The following is a 16,850-nucleotide window of genomic DNA, read 5'->3' as shown; positions in this document are numbered from 1 at the left end:
AAAAAAACTTCTAGGGATTTTTAGGGAGTATTTTGGGAGCCATTTAATGAGCACTTTGACTCTAATTCCAAATTTTTTCTGTATTTGTCGTGATAGATAAACCTCAACACATCCATCGAAACGTGGTATAATGGTTAGTAATGGATATTTCAGTAATTATCACAGATTTTTCCTTGTAAGTAAGATTATTCATGTTTATGTACTGTATGTGTTTGCAAAACAGCACAGGCTCCTACGGAGGAGCTCACAGTGTTTGTAAGAGCTCAGAGTCACTCCACCTCTAACCACTCTAACCACACACCTCATATCAAAAACAAGGCTGTGCTCTCTGCATGGGCCTGTGTTTCCTGTCCACTTGTCTGTTTAAAGCAGCAAGCACACTGACTATTAAAATATAAGGAAACGCCTCTGTAGAATCATTGCATCTCACATTTCGGGCTACAACTAGCGACTATTAACTGACAACTCTTTTCTTGTTTTAGTTGCTCACAATGTATGACAGAAAAACTGGTTAAAGAAAGACTAAAGCAAGACTGATCAACATGAACACAAACAAGCGGACACTAATTGTATACTGTACTTTCTTCTTTGAATTCGAATGCCTTGCAGTGTCCTTTAAGGGTGGTTGACGTTGAATGTTGAGCATTTGAATCGTTTTGGAGTTATGCCAACTACAGGAAATTGCATTATGTTAGTGTATTGTACTATATATCGTATTGTTTAATGTGCCTAACATTGAATGCATTTACAGTGCCTTTGGAAAGTATTCCGACCCCTTTACTTTTCCCACATTTGTTATGTTACAGCCTTATTCTAAAATATATTAAATAAATAAAAATCCTCATAATGTTTTAAAAACAGTTTTTTTGCATTTTTTGCAAATGTATTAAAAATAAAAAAACAGAAACACCTTATTTACATAAGTATTCAGACCATTTGCTATGAGACTCGAAATTGAGCTCAGGTGCATCCTGTTTCCATTGATCATCCCTGAGATGTTTCTACAACTTGATTGAAGTCCACCTGTGGTAAATTCAATGGATTGAACGTGATTTGGAAAAGCACACACCTGTCTATATAAGGTCCCACAGTTGACAGTACATGTCAGAGAAAAAAACAAGCCATGAGGTCGAAGGAATTGTCCGTAGAGCTCCGAGACAAGATTGTGTCGAGGCACAGATCTGGGGAAGGGTACCAAAAAATGTCTGCAGCATTGAAGGTCCCCAAGAACACAGTGGCCTCCATCATTCTTAAATGTAAGAAGTTTGTAACCACCAAGACTCTTCCTAGAGCTGAACAATAGGGGGAGAAGGGCCTTGATCAGGGAGGTGACCAAGGACCCGATGGTCACTCTGAAAGAGCTCTAGAGTTCCTCTGTGGAGATGGGAGAACCTTCCAGAAGGACAACCATCTCTGCAGCACTCCACCAATCAGGCCTTTATGGTAGACTGGCCACTCCTCAGCCACTCCTCAGCCAGTCCTCAGTAAAAGGCACCTGACAGCCCGCTTGGAGTTTGCCAAAAGGCACCTAAAGACTCTCAGACCATGGGATGTTTTTCAGCGTCAGGGACTGGTAGACTAGTCAGGATCGAGGGAAAGATGAACGAAGCAAAGTACAGAGAGATCCTTGATGAAAATCTTCTCTAGAGCGCTCAGGACCTCAGACTGGGGCGAAGGTTCACCTTCCAACAGGACAACGACCCAAACACACAGCCAAAACAATGCAGGAGTGTCTTCGGGACAAGTCTCTGAATGTCCTTGAGTGGCCCAGCCAGAGCCCGGACTTGAACCTGATCGAACATCTCTGGAGGTACCTGAAAATAGCTGTGCAGCAACCTTACCGACCTGACAGAGCTCGAGAGGATCTGCAGAGTAAAATGGGAGAAACTCCCCAAACACAGGTGTGCCAATCTTTTAACGTCATACCCAAAAAGACTCGTGGCTGTAATCGCTGCCAAATATGCTTCAACAAAGTACTCAGTAAAGGATCTGAATAGATATGTACTGATATTTCCGGGTTTTTTTTGTAAATTAGCAAACTTTTCTCAAATCCATTTTTTTCTTTGTCATTATGGGGTATTTTATGTAAATTGATGAGGGAAACAAACAATGTCATCGTTTTAGAATAAGGCTGTAACCTACCAAAACATGTCATAAGTTAAGGGGTCCGAATACTTTCCGAAGGGACTGTATATCCAAATGCAATAAATAACCACTATGCATGTTTGTTCTTATTTGTCGTACTGCAGTGCCTCTCAGTCACATTCTGGTTCTAGCCCAGCACTATTAACACACTCGCTTCAACAATTCACGAGTTGAGTGATTAGTGATCAGTCAAGTAGTTGAGTCAGGTGTGTTAGTGCTAGGCCTTCTGGGTCCCACAGGAATAGATTTAGAAAGGCTGTAGTACTGTGGTCAATACGCAAACCAACAAAATAAGCTGAATGGATCAGAATAATCCATGTTACAGATATGAATCAGTTGACTGCTTTTATCCTTTTTGTCATGTAATGTAATGCAAATGCATTGGTGGATTTGAAGACTTGTTTTTTTCTTTTTATAACAGTTAGCTGCACTTCCAAAAAACATAATATAGGCATCATTGAGATGTAAAGTCCATGGAAGTATTACTTAGAATTGACTAATTCAACATCTTTAGGCCTACACTGGTGCAATTAGGCCAAGCAAAAAAGTGATTTAGAAAGGAATCAAATAATATCACAACTAATCTGTCATGCAGGAGCATCCCAAAGCAGAAAATTAGAAATAAACTCAAAAAAAGAATTGTCTCTTTTTCAGGACCCTGTCTTTCAAAGATAATTTGTAAAAATCCAAATAACTTCACATATCTTCATTGTAAATGGTTTAAACACTGTTTCCCATGCTTTTTCAAAGAACCATAAACAATTAATGAACATGCACCTGTGGAACGGTTGTTAACATCTTAGGCAATTAAGGTCACAGTTTTGAAACACTTAGGACACTAAAGAGGCCTTTCTACTGACTCTGAAAAACACCAAAAGAAAGATGCCCAGGGTCCCTGCTCATCTGCGTGAATGTGCTTTAGGCATGCTGCAAGGAGGCATGAGGACTGCAGATGTGGCCAGGGCAATAAATTGCAATGTCCGTACTGTGAGGCGCCTAAGACAGCGCTACAGGGAGACAGGACGGACAGCTGATCATCCTCGCAGTGGCAGACCACATGTAACACCTGCGGGACAGGTACAGGATGGTAACAACAACTGCCCGAGTTACACCAAGAACGCACAATCCCTCCATCAGTGCTCAGACTGTCCGCTGAGAGAGGCTGGACTGAGGGCTTGTAGGCCTGTTGTAAGGCAGGTCCTCACCAGACATCACCGGCAACAACGTCACCTATGGGCACAAACCCACTTTCACTGGACCAGACAGGACTGGCAAAAAGTGCTCTTCAATGACGAGTTGCGGTTTTGTCTCACCAGGGGTGATGGTCAGATTCACATTTATCATTGAAGGAATGAGCATTACACAGAGGCCTGTACTCTGGAGCGGGGTCGATTTGGAGGTGGAGGGTCCGCCATGGTCTGGGGCGGTGTGTCACAGCGTCATCGGACTGAGCTTGTCATTGCAGGCAATCTCAACGCTGTGTGTTACAGGGAAGACATCCTCCTCCCTCATGTGGTGCCCTTCCTGCAGGCTCATCCTGATATGACCCTCCAGCATGACAATACCACCAGCCATACTGCTCGTTCTGTGCATGATTTCCTGCAAGACAAGAATGTCAGTGTTCTGCCATGGCCAGCGAAGAGTCCGGATCTCAATCCCATTGAGCACATCTGGGACCTGCTGGATCGGAGGGTGAGGGCTAGGGCCATTCTCCCCAGAAATGTCCAGGAACTTGCAGGTGCCTTGGTGGAAGAGTGGGGTAACATCTCACAGCAAGAACTGGCAAATCTGATGCAGTCCATGAAGAGGAGATGCACTGCAGTACTTAATGCAGCTGGTGGCCACACCAGATACTGACTGTTACTTTTGATTTTGACCCTCCTTTGTTCAGGGACACATTATTCAATTTCTGTTAGTCACATGTCTGTGGAACTTGTTCAGTTTATGTCTCGGTTTTTGAATCTTGTTGTGTTCATACAAATATTTACACATGTTAAGTTTGCTGAAAATATAGGCCGTTGACAGTAAGAGGACTTTTCTTTATTTGCTGAGTTTAATTCTTTGTTGAAAAATGAAAATGTGTGACGATGTGCCTGAGTCATTGCCACGTGCCTGAGTCATTTCCCTTCATTTTCCCCACACAAACTGAGACATTTACATTAATGTGTTAATATTAAGTAATGTTCATTTTAATGTCAAGTGTGTAATGGGAATGCCTTTCTAGGGTGATTATCACTTAATGTACCTGTTTGACTGTCTGAGTGGTCTATGCCAGGTTAGGGCAGGTCCTAGGATACCCATTCTCCTCATTCAGGAGGAGCAGCACTAATTGTAACGTTTACTTACAGATCTCGAACAGATTATACTCAGCTTTGTGTGTTTCCATTGACAAGTCAAGTGTTACAAAAGGGTTCATCGGCTGTCCCCATAAGAGAACCCTTTTTGGTTCCAGGTAGAACCATTTTGGGTTTCATGTAGAACCCTCTGTGGAAAGGGTTCTACCTGTAACCAAAAAGGGTTCTTCAAAGGGTTATCCTATGGGGACAGCCGATTAGCTTATAAATATAGGTTATAAATAGGACCTTTCCTTTTTTTCCCGAGTGTACTATTTTGGCCAAGTAAGTCTATTATTTTTGAAGTTGATTATTTTTGTCTCTTTTCATTAAATCTGTCCATTTTGTAAATACTCAATGCTAGATCCAGTCTTCTTCATTGCTGAAGATAAATACCACCTATTTTTGCACCTGAACCTCTGACTCAGTCGCACCTGTTGCTGCTCCACACCAACTAAATAGGCTGCCTGGTCCTCTGTCTTAGCAAAATGAAACATCAAACAAATTGTCCCAATTATTTGTATTTTATTTATTTAAAATGGTCCCAAATATCCCAATTCCCCAGGGCAGTGATTGGGGACACTGCCCTGTGTAGGGTGCTGTCTTTTGGATGGGATGTTAAACGGGTGTCCTGACTCTCTGAGGTCATTAAAGATCCCATGGCATTTATCGTAAGAGTAGGGGTGTTAACCCCGGTGTCCTAGTTCAATTCCCAATCTGGCCCTCAAACCAACTCAGTCACCTTATAATCCCCAGTTTACAATTGGCTCATTAATCCCCCTCCTCTCCCCTGTAACGATTCCCCAGGTCGTTGCTGCAAATGAGAACGTGTTCTCAGTCAACTTTCCTGGTAAAATAACGGATAAATAAATAGAATAGATCTGTATCAAATTGGTAAATTCAACTGGATCTATTTACAAAGTATATACAGTACATCAGTCGCTATGGGCTATTATTTCTTTAAGCAGAAACACACAGTTGTAAATGCATTTTACTTGTGACAATTACCCTTGATCCATTACCCTTGATCCATTACCCTTGATCCATGTGCCCTGAACTGAAAAACAGTAGCCTAGTACAGTGGTTCCCAACTTATTTTGGTTACTGTACCACCAACTGAATTTATGTTCTGCCCGGAGTACCCCTGAAGTGCCCCCTCATGTGCATTCTACCAGTCAGCTTATGGTAAAGTACCCCCCATGGATAGGCCTGGTTGGGAACCACTGGCCTAGTACATGCCAGAATCCCTCACTGTTGCGTTTGTTGATTGTAGCTCTACATATCCTGATCCGTCATCACTTTGTCACTTTTCTAGCGAGGGCCTCATCTTGTTGGTGAGAACAGTCAGAGTCTCTCTCCATCTCTGACCACACGACCTCACATCAAAGACAAGGGTCTGCTCTCTGCAATGGCCTTTCCAGACCACTACCTGTTGGAAGCAGCAAACACAACTGACTATTACAACATAAACACGTCAGTTTGCATCTCTCAATTACAGCTACAATTACTACTAACCGACAGCTCTTTCTCTGTATTTCAGTTTCATCATTGCTTTTTATATAGCAGCTGCGTACAACTACAGTCCTCGTGGACCACAGTGTTCATGCCTTTGAATCGGTCTCTGGGAAATTAGTGGCAATCAATCAAGTGCGGGGGGAAATTAAAAACAGCGGGATTGCAGTGCCTGAGGATTGGAGTTGGGCATCTTCAGATAATTATATGACAGTGATAATGCTGCTTCGTCTGTATTTAAATTGTAGTACCTACTATTGCCCTGTAGGGTGACTCATGTTTCTTCAAGCGTAAAGAATGAGGGTGGCAGGAAATCTACGAGTGCATCTCAATAATCAAAAGTGCCTTCCTCTTCAAGTCTCCTTTCCTTCGTTGGCACTGGTGTGAAAGAACTGGACAGGTGAAAGTATATTCCTGGTCGGTGCTGAGCCACACATACATTGCAGAAATGTCTATGGCCCAAGTATGTAAACAACACAGGAATATAGTAAATTCACTATGCTGCAAGTTTGAACAGGTTCTGGAATTCCGTAATAATGACGTGACTGAAACGCGAATAGAAGTGGTTTAGCCGGCATTTTTAGTTGTTGTTTCGTTTTAAAAAATGGAACAGTATCTCTCTCATAGTGTAAACATCATTTTGATTTAAGATATACATGAGATGAAGTCCTTGTGGAAGCAATCAAAATATTTACATATTTGAACAACCTGGTAAGCACTACAAAAAAAGTTTAAATACTGGGAGTGGTCAGCCTGTTTGCCTTCAGAGTGAGACCAGGAGTTCGATACAAGCCCCCAAAATCGCTGCACCATATCTCAACTATGAGACTCAGTCATTTAAGGACTCATGACCATACAAGTCATATTTTGTCAAAGAATTGAAAGGTAGTTCGGGGACATAAAATTAACCCAGTACAAGTCGCTTTTTCAGGCTTGTCAAGTAAACAAATTTACATAAGGTTTCAACTGCAGTAATGACAAGAATTCTGTCATAGATGTGACACACATGTAGACACACACACACACACAGGTTGGCACGCCAATACATGCAGAGACAGAGGAATGAGACCACACATAATGACACTATTACAACACAAAGGCCATGACTGTCTGAAAGTCAATTATGTAGAAGACTAAGGATGCGTTGAATTGCCTGTGCCACAGTGTGTGCCTGTTTCCTTCCCAAAATCATATCTGTATATGAGTAGCTTGTATAAGTTATGTACTCATACTGAACTTTCGTTCATTCATAGGGAGATTTTAATCTTAGGGTCATTAAAGATCATTTGATCATTAATGCCAAATTTGACTACTGTTTTAAATAATAGCTATACTGTACGACACGTGTCAAACTCATTCTGAGGGCTGTGTGTCTGCGGGTTTTCACTCCTCCCTTGTACTTGATTGATCAATTAAGGTCACTAATTAGTAAGGAACTCCCCTCACCTGGTTGTCTTGGTCTTAAATGGAAGAAAAAAAACAAGAGACATTAGGAAGGCAGATGGGCATAAGGATCTGCCTCTGGTCAAGCATCTGCCTCTGGGTGCCAAGGTTGCACGTTCGAATTCGGTGATAGAAAGTGGTTTTTGCTGGTCAAGCATCTGACTCTGGGTGCCAAGGTTGCACGTTCGAATTCGGTGATAGAAAGTGGTTTTTGCTGGTCAAGCATCTGCCTCTGGTGCCAAAGGTTGCATGTTTGAATCCAGCGATAGAAAGTTATTTTGAGACAAAATAAATAAATAATTGGAGTTAATGCATGAACTTAACCTTAAACACTTCTAAATTTGACATTTGAAATTTGATGTGTCAGAAAGATGGAGCATCTGCCTCTGGTGCCAAAGATTGCATGTTCGAATCCAGTGACATAGAAAGATGTTTTTGTGATTTTTGTTTTAAGACTATTTCAAATCTTAACCCTTACCTTAACCATTCGGAGTTAATGCCTAACTTTAAGATTTCAAAATGAATGCTTAAACCTAAATTTAACCTTAAACACTTTGAAATTTGACATTTGGAAGAACTTCGAAATGTGACGTTTGAGAAACTTGGATGAACGTCTAATTCTGACATGAGACTGTGAGAGCTAGAGTGGTTTCTAGTGGTTTCTAGTGGCGTCTAGTGGTTTCTAGTGGTTTCTAGTGCCTATGTGGCATGTTGATTTTGTTTTATATTTGTCTCTAGAGTTTGAGCGGTTTAAGATACAAAATATTATGCCCCCATTCCTGAAAGCTATGACTCAGGAACATGCACATGCCTTCTGTTTTCCTCTCTGATGGTCACAAGGACTCGTTAGAAGCAGTGGAGGCTGCTGAGGAGAGGACAGTTCATAATGATGGCCGGAACGGAGCCAATCGAATGTCATCTAACACTTGGAAACCATGTGTTTGATGTATTTGATACCGTTCTACTGATTCCGCTCCAGCCATTACCACGATCCCGTCCTCCCCAGTTAACATCCCACCAACCTCCTGTGGTTAGAAGGGAGTGTGTAAAAAAAAACGCACCTAATGACTGAGGGAATTTAATTCAAACATACAGTGCATTCGGAAAGTATTCAGACCCCTTGACATTTTGCAAATTTTGTTCCATTAAAGCCTTACTCTAAAATTGATTAAATTGTATTTTTTCTCATCAATCTACACACAATACCCCATAATGACAAAGTAAAAACTGTTTTTTAAGAAATGTTTGCAAATGTATAAAAAACCAACAACTGAAATCTCACATTTACATAAGTATTCATGTTTACTCAGTACTTTGTTGAAGCCCCTTTGGCAACAATTACAGGCTTGAGTCTTATTAGGTATGACGCTACCAGCTTGGCACACCTGTATTTGGGGGCTTTCTCCCATTCTTCTCTGCAGATCCTCTCAAGCTCTGTCAGGTTGGATGGGGAGCGTTGCCGCACAGCTATTTTCAGGTCTCTCCAGAGATGTTGGATCGGGTTCAAGTCTGGACTCAAGGACATTCAGAGACTTATCCCGAAACCACTCCTGCATTGTCTTGGCTGTGTGCTTTGGGTCGTTGTCCTGTTGGAAGGTGAACCTTCGCCCCAATCTGAGGTCTGGAGAGCTCTGTAGAAAATGTTCATCAAGGATCTCTATGTACTTTGCTCCATTCATCTTTCCCTCGAACCTGACTAGTCTCCCAGTCCCTGCCGCTGAAAAACATCCCCACAGCATGATGTTGCCACCACCATGCTTCACCGTAGGGATGGTGCCAGGTTTCCTCCCGACTGGACGCTTGGCATTCAGGCCAAAGAGGTCAATCTTGGTTTCATCAGACCAGAGATTCTGAGAGTCCTTTAGGTGCCTTTTGGCAAACTCCAAGCAGGCTGTCATGTGTCTTTTACTGAGGAGTGGCTTCCTCTGGCCACTCTACTGTAAAGTCCTGATTGGTGGAGTGCTGCAGAGATGGTTGTCATTCTGGAAGGTTCTCCCATCTCCACAGAGGAACTCTGGAGCTCTGTCAGAGTGACCATCGGATTCTTGGTCACCTCCCTTCTCCCCCGATTGCTCAGTTTGGCCAGGCGGGCAGATCTAGGAAAAGTCTTGGTGATTCCAAACTTCTTCCATTTAAGAATGATGGAGGCCACTGTGTTCTTGGTACCCTTCCCCAGATCTGTGCCTCGACATAATCCTGTCTTGGAGCACTACGGACAATTCCTTCGACCTCATGGCTTGGTTTTTGCTCTGACATGCTCTGTCAACTGTAGGACCTTATATAGACAGGTGTGTGCCTTTCCAAATCATGTCCAATCAATTGAATTTACCACAAGTGGACTTTACCACAAGTGGAAAAATCTAAAGGATGATGAATGGAAACAGGATGCATGAGTCTCATAGCAAAGGGTCTGAATACTTGTGTAAAAAATGTATAATTATTTTTTATTTCATTGTCCATTTGTAAACATTTCTAAATTATGGGGTATGGTGTGTAGATTGATGAGGATTTTATTACATTTAATCCATTTTAGAACAAGGCTGTAACGTAACAAAATATGGAAAAAGGGAAGGGGCCTGAATACTTTCCGAATGCACTGCACTTCATTCAGGCTGGAATCACCTAATTACTTTTAAGAACCTTTTAATAAAATAAAAAACTGGTGAGCAAGTGTTGTGCCTTTTCCTTTTTAATGATTATCACAGTTTTTGGTTGCACCTGGACTCATGTTGGTTAAGCGCCCTCCACTTCTTTCCTAATTACTTTTAGAAACATTTCATTTTAAGAAAAGCTCTTCCTAAGAATAATCACGTGGAAAATGTCCGGCCCCCGTTCAATTAACCTCATATTTTTTTACATTTATATCTGGCCCCTGTAAGAATATAGTTGAATAGCACTTGGCTTGCGAAAGTATTCACCCTCCTTGGCATTTTTCCTATTTTGTTACCTTACAACCTGGAATTCAAATGGATTTTGGGAGGTTTGTATCGTTTGATTTTACACAACATGCCTACCAATTTGAAGATGCAAAAATATTTTTTATTGTGAAACAAACAAGACATAAGACAAAAAAAACAGAAAACTTGCAATATAACTATTCACCACCCCCCAAAAAAGTAAATACTATGTAGAGCCACCTTTTGTAGCAATTACATCTGCAGGTCTCTTGGGGTATGTCTATAAGCTTGGCACATCTAGCCACTGGGATTTTTGCCCATTCTTCAAGGCAAAACTGCTCCAGCTCCTTCAAGTTGGATGGGTTCTGCTGGTGTACAGCAATCTTTAAGTCATACCACAGATTCTCAATTGGATTGAGGTCTGGGCTTTGACTAGGCCATTCCAAGACATTTCAATGTTTCACCTTAAACCACTCAAGTGTTGCTTTAGCAGTATGCTTAGGGTCATTGTCCTGCTGAAAGAGCTCCTTGGTCTTCATGGTGCCGCTTGCATGAAACAAGTTATTTTTTTAAATTTCACTTAACCAATTTGGACTATTTTGTGTATGTCCATTACATGAAAAATACAAACACAAAAATCCATTTAAATGACAGGTTGTAATGCACCAAAATAGGAAGAACGCCAAGAGGGATGAATACTTTTGCAAGGCACTGTAGGCCATCCCTTAAGCTCTAGCTGGGAATGGTGTCCCTTGAGAAGGCAAGCATGAGATGTATGCCCGGAGAAGTGCAGTATTATCACAAGGAGACGTATAATTAGAGGAATGGAGGGAAAAGGAGAGGCAGAGGAGGTCGAAGAGAGAGAGAGGGAGGAAGAGGGTGAGCTTGAATAGGTAAAGAATTGTGGAAAAAGGGGACACAGTTTGTTAAAGAAGAATGGTGGAAAGTGTAAGCAGAGTGAGCTGTACACCAGATCGAAGACAGGATGAGAAATGGAAGTGAATGAAGGCAAAGTATCGGAGGTGGAAGGAGTGGTAAAGATCTCAGAGCCCAAGGCTTGCACAGAGGGTCGGGATAAAGATGAGTCTGTGACAGTAGGAGTGACATTTTTGGAAAAAGCGGACCCTTTCCTTTTGGCTGATCCATTTGTGGTTTCAGGGTGGGTGAAAATGGAATTAGGTGCTGTGGAATCGGAGAAGGTAACCCGAAGTGGTCTTGTGATAATTGCTTGTGTTTGTATTTGTATTTACTAGGGATCCCCACTACACTTCCTGGGGTCCAAACACATTAAGGCACTTACATTACATATAAAACAAAAGATAAAACAGTACATCATATAATATTATTACACTACTACATATCTACAATACAAAATGTTTAATACCACCATACAAAATATCACAATGTATGTGTATGCATGTGTCTGTACACATGCATACACATACATTAAGGTTTTTAACCATTAAAAAAAATCTGATTCTACTGCTTGCATCAGTTACCTGATGTGGAATAGAGTTCCATGTAGTCATGGCTCTATGTTGTACTAGTGCGCCTCCCATAGTCCATTCTGGACTTGGGCATTGTGAAGAGACCACTGGTGGCATGTCTTGTGGGGTATGCATGGATGTTCGAGTTGTGTGCAAGTATTTTAAACAAACAGCTTGGTACATTTAGCTTGTCAACACCTCTTACAAAAACAAGTAGTGTTGAAGTAAATCTCTCTTCCACTTTGAGCCATGAGAGATTGACATGCATGCCATTAATGTTAGCTCACAGTGTACTTTTAAGGGCCAGACGTGCTGCCCTGTTCTGAGCCAACTGCAATTTTCCTACGTCACTCTTTGTGGCACCTGACCACACTACTGAACAGTAATCGAGGGGTGACAAAACTAGTACCCGTAGGACCTGCCTTGTTGATAGTGCTGTTACGAAGGCAGAGCAGGGCTTTATTATGGACAGACTTCTCCCCATCTTAACTACTGTAGTATCAATATGTTTTGACCATGACAGTTCACAATCCAGGGTTACTCCAAGCAGTTTAGTCACCTCAACTTGTTCAATTTCCACATTTTTCATTACGAGATGTAGTTGAGGTTTAGGGTTTAGTGAATGATTTGTCCCAAATACAGTGCTTTTAGTTTTAGAAATATTTAGGACTAACTTATTCCTTGCTACCCATTCCAAAACTAACGGCAGCTCTTTGTTAAGTGTTACGGTCATTTCAGTTGCTGTAGTAGCTGACGTGTATAGTGTTGAGTCATCCGCAACATAGACACACCGGTGACTTGTCATTCATTTTTTCACCTCTCCCACACCGACTTCACGGAATTCAAAAGTACAATTCTTGTCTTTCATAATTTGGTCAGATATAAACTCAGCAAAATAAGAAACGTCCTCTCACAATCAACTGCGTTTATTTTCAGCAAACTTAACATCTGTAAATATTTGTATGAACAAGATTCAACAACTGAGACATAAACTGAACAAGTTCCACAGACATGTAACTAACAGAAATGGAATAATGTGTCCCTGGACAAAGGGGGGATCAAAATCAAAAGGTAACAGTCAGTATCTGGTGTGGCCACCAGCTGCATTAAGTATTGCAGTGCATCTCCTACTCATGGACTGCACCAGATTTGCCAGTTATTGCTGTGAGGTGGTACCCCACTCTTCTAACAAGGCACATGCAAGTTCCTGGACATTTCTGGAGGGAATGGCCCTAGCACTCACCCACCGATCCAACAGGTCCCAGACGTGCTCAATGGGATTGAGATCCGGGCTCTTCACTGGCCATGGCAGAACACTGACATTCTTGTCTTGCAGGAAATCACGCACAGAACGAGCAGTATGGCTGGTGGCATTGTCATGCTGGAGGGTCATATCAGGATGAGCCTGCAGGAAGGGCACCACATGAGGGAGGAGGATGTCTTCCCTGTGATGCACAGCGTTGAGATTGCCTTGCAATGACAAGCTCAGTCCGATGATGCTGTGACACACCGCCCCAGACCATGACGGACCCTCCACCTCCAAATCGACCCCGCTCCAGAGTACAGGCCTCGGTGTAATGCTCATTCCTTCGACGATAAACTGCAATCTGACCATCATCCCTGGTGAGATAAAACCGCAACTCGTCATTGAAGAGCACTTTTTGCCAGTCCTGCCTGGTCCAGCGAAGGTGTGTTTGTGCCCATAGGTGACGTTGTTGCCGGTGATGTCTGGTGAGGACCTGCCTTACAACAGTCCTACAAGCCCTCTGTCCAGCCTCTCTCAGCGGACAGTCTGAGCACTGACAGAGGGATTGTGCGTTCCTGGTGTAACCAGAGCAGTTGTTGTTGGCATCTTGTACCTGTCCCGCAGGTGTGATATTCGGATGGACCAATCCTGTGCATGTGTTGTTCCACATGGTCTGCCACTGCGAGGACGATCGGCTGTCCATCCTGTCTCCCTGTAGCTCTGTCTTAGGCGTCTCACAGTACGGTTATTGCAATTTATTACCCTGGCCACATCTGCAGTCCTCATGCCTCCTTGCAGCATGCCTAAAGCACGTTCACACAGATGAGCAGGGACCCTGGGCATCTTTCTTTTGGTGTTTTTCAGAGTCAGTGGAAAGGTCTCTTTAGTGTCCTATGTTTTCATAACTGTGACCTTAATTGCCTACTGTCTGTACGATGTTAGTGTCTTAACGACCGTTCCACAGGTGCCTGTTCATGAATTGTTTATGGTTCATTGAACAAGCATGGGAAATCGTGTTTAAACTCTTTACAATGAAGATCTGCAAAGTTCTTTGGATTTTTACGAATTATCTTTGAAAGACAGGGTCCTGAAAAAGGGACGTTTCTTTTTTCTGCTGAGTTTACTTGGATGTGTAGTATCAGCGTGTGTTGCTGGCATGTCATACCTAAGTTTGCTTATTGTATGACCTCTTTTACACTATATTAGGCCCAGCCTTTGGAACTTTGGTTTTCCTAGATATGGCTACTATATTGTGATCACTACATCCTATGGATTTGGATACTGCTTTAAAGCACATTTCTGCAGCATTAGTAATGATGTGATCAATACATGTTGATGATTTCATTCCTGTGCTGTTTGTAAATATCCTGGAAGGTTGACTGACAACCCGAAACAGGTTGCAAGCACTGGTTACAGTTTTAAGTTTTTTCTTGAGTGGGCAGCTTGATGAGAGCCAGTCAATATTTAAAATCACCCAAAACATATACTTCTCTGTTGATATCACAGACATGATCAAACATTTCACACATGTTATCCAGATACTGACTGTTAGCACCAGTTGGTCTATAGCCGCTTCCCACAAGAATGGACTTTAGGTGAGGCAGATGAACCTGTAGCCATATTACTTCAACAGTATTTAACATAAGATCGTCTCTAAGCTTTACAGGAATGTGGTTCTTAATATAGACCGCAACACCGCCCCCGTTGGCATTTCTGTCTTTTCGGTGGATGTTATAACCATGTATTGCTACCACTGTATCGTCAGATGTATTAACAAAGTGAGTTTCAGAGATGTTACAAGGAAGTTATTGACTTCATGGACCTTGTTTCTCAGGCTGCATATGTTAATATGGGCTATTTTAGCACTTTTCTGGATTGCTTGATTGTTTTTAATGCTTTACTGGGTAGCTTATCAGTAGACTTGCTCATGTTATTTACATTGGCGCTGATAATGCAGGGTGAGCTGCACACAGTGGTCTGAGCCAAGAGCCAAGAGTCCAGGAGCCAAGATGATTTGGATGTAGAGTATCTTCTGTTTCCAGAAGGTGTCACAGTTATCTATAAAAATGATTCCAGCTGAGCTACAGTAATATTTTAGCCAGATGTGTAATGCCAGTAGCCTGCTGAATATTTCTCACCTGTGGCCCATCAATGGTACTGGACCTGAAATGATTGGCTGTTTTTTGGAGTCTTTTAATGCTAAAATCAGTTCTTTAAAATCCATTTTCAGATGTTCCAAGCTAGCCCTCTTGATGTTGTTTGACCCCACATGGACTACGACAGCATCAGCTCCCGGCATCTCCCGTAGATTAGTCGGAAGCAGCCTTGTTATGTCCCGTACTCGTGCTCCTGGGTAGCACAGGGTTTTTGGCTTGGGGACCGAGATGTTTCTCACCATAGAGCTGCCGATGATGACAGCTAGTGATGTTGAATGGGCTGCTCTCAGGCAGTCTCACGGTCTGATGAGGGTGGGAGCTCTGAGGATCTGTGACCGAGGTAGAAGCCACCGAAGAGGGAGACAGAACCAAGGACGAAGACGCAGGTACTTCCGGATCCGATCTGGAATGGGAAGCCCCTCAGGAAGAAGGTGCCGGAACCTCTGGATCCAGGGCAGCAAAGCCGTTTCTGGTCTGTGTCAGGTCCGGACTTATCATCTCCAAGAAGACTCCCGTTGCCAGAGGACGCTTTCTTCGACTTCCACAGCGAGTGACATATCTCCATGGCTGGTTGGTTGGGTCGAGAACAGCTCTGTTCTCCAGGGAATGGGGAGACCCCCCTCAGGGATGGATCCTTGCTGAGTACCGGCCAGTCGGCTGTGGAGAGCCGACACGGCGGCGACATTTCCACCAGACCAGAGCAGTGTCGGGCTACTGGGGTGGAAGAAAAGAAAACAAAGTAGGGGGGCGTTGTTTCCCCAGTAGTTTGTGTAGGTTTGCTACCTGCTTGAGTAGCCACTTTTCCCCTGTGGACCTCCTTAAGGAAGCAGTTGCCACATTGAAAGTCAACGGGGTCCACATTGTCCCAGAACAAAGGGAAGTAAACACAGCTCCTGCAGTGCTGGAAACATTCAATAGTGACTTCCATTTGAGACCGCCGAGCCAGCTAGGCAAGCTGGGCTTCCGTGTCTCTCCCCCTATGCGGAATTTGTCAGAATCCCGGGACAGACAGCAGCGCGTACAGCAACTAAGCCCAAAAGAGCCGCAGGATCCAAAATGAAATAAAAACACTGTCAACTTTACAAAAACAATCAACCGAGATCTCTCGTTCAGCGTTCAACAACAAACATACGTCACGCTCAGATGACGCCACTAGGTTGTGTGTTTCTGCTGGTCAGAGGGAGCATGTGCTCCGCATCGAACCACTGGGGACAAGAGATGTCAATTGTTTTGCTCTCAAGAAAAGGGTGCCATTGAAAGTAGTGATTACTGGGGTAGTGGTAAATGTGGAAGTGGACCAACTGAAAGGGAAGATTCCTGGTGTTTGTGATGCTCATTGTTTGAGCGACGCAGACAGGGTGGCATGAGCAGTGAAACAGAAGAGTCGATGTCTATTCTTTTGAGTTTTGGTGTTGAGTCTTTGTCCGACAAAGTGATGTTAGGATATATAAGTTATCCCATACAAGCTTTTGTGCCGAATTCATTACGTTAATACAGGTGTCAAGTTTATGGGGATGTGGCAGCAGTTTGCAGGTGGGAGGTTCCTAGGTGTTAGAAGTGCACAAAAGGGCATGAGACAAAGGTATGTGTGGCATTGGGGAAAGTAGTGGTATGTGTAGAGGTGCCCATGG

This window comes from Oncorhynchus nerka, linkage group LG4 (assembly GCF_034236695.1).
Source record: "Oncorhynchus nerka isolate Pitt River linkage group LG4, Oner_Uvic_2.0, whole genome shotgun sequence".
In the NCBI taxonomy this organism is placed as follows: domain Eukaryota; kingdom Metazoa; phylum Chordata; class Actinopteri; order Salmoniformes; family Salmonidae; genus Oncorhynchus; species Oncorhynchus nerka.
This window is presented reverse-complemented; position numbering follows the sequence as displayed.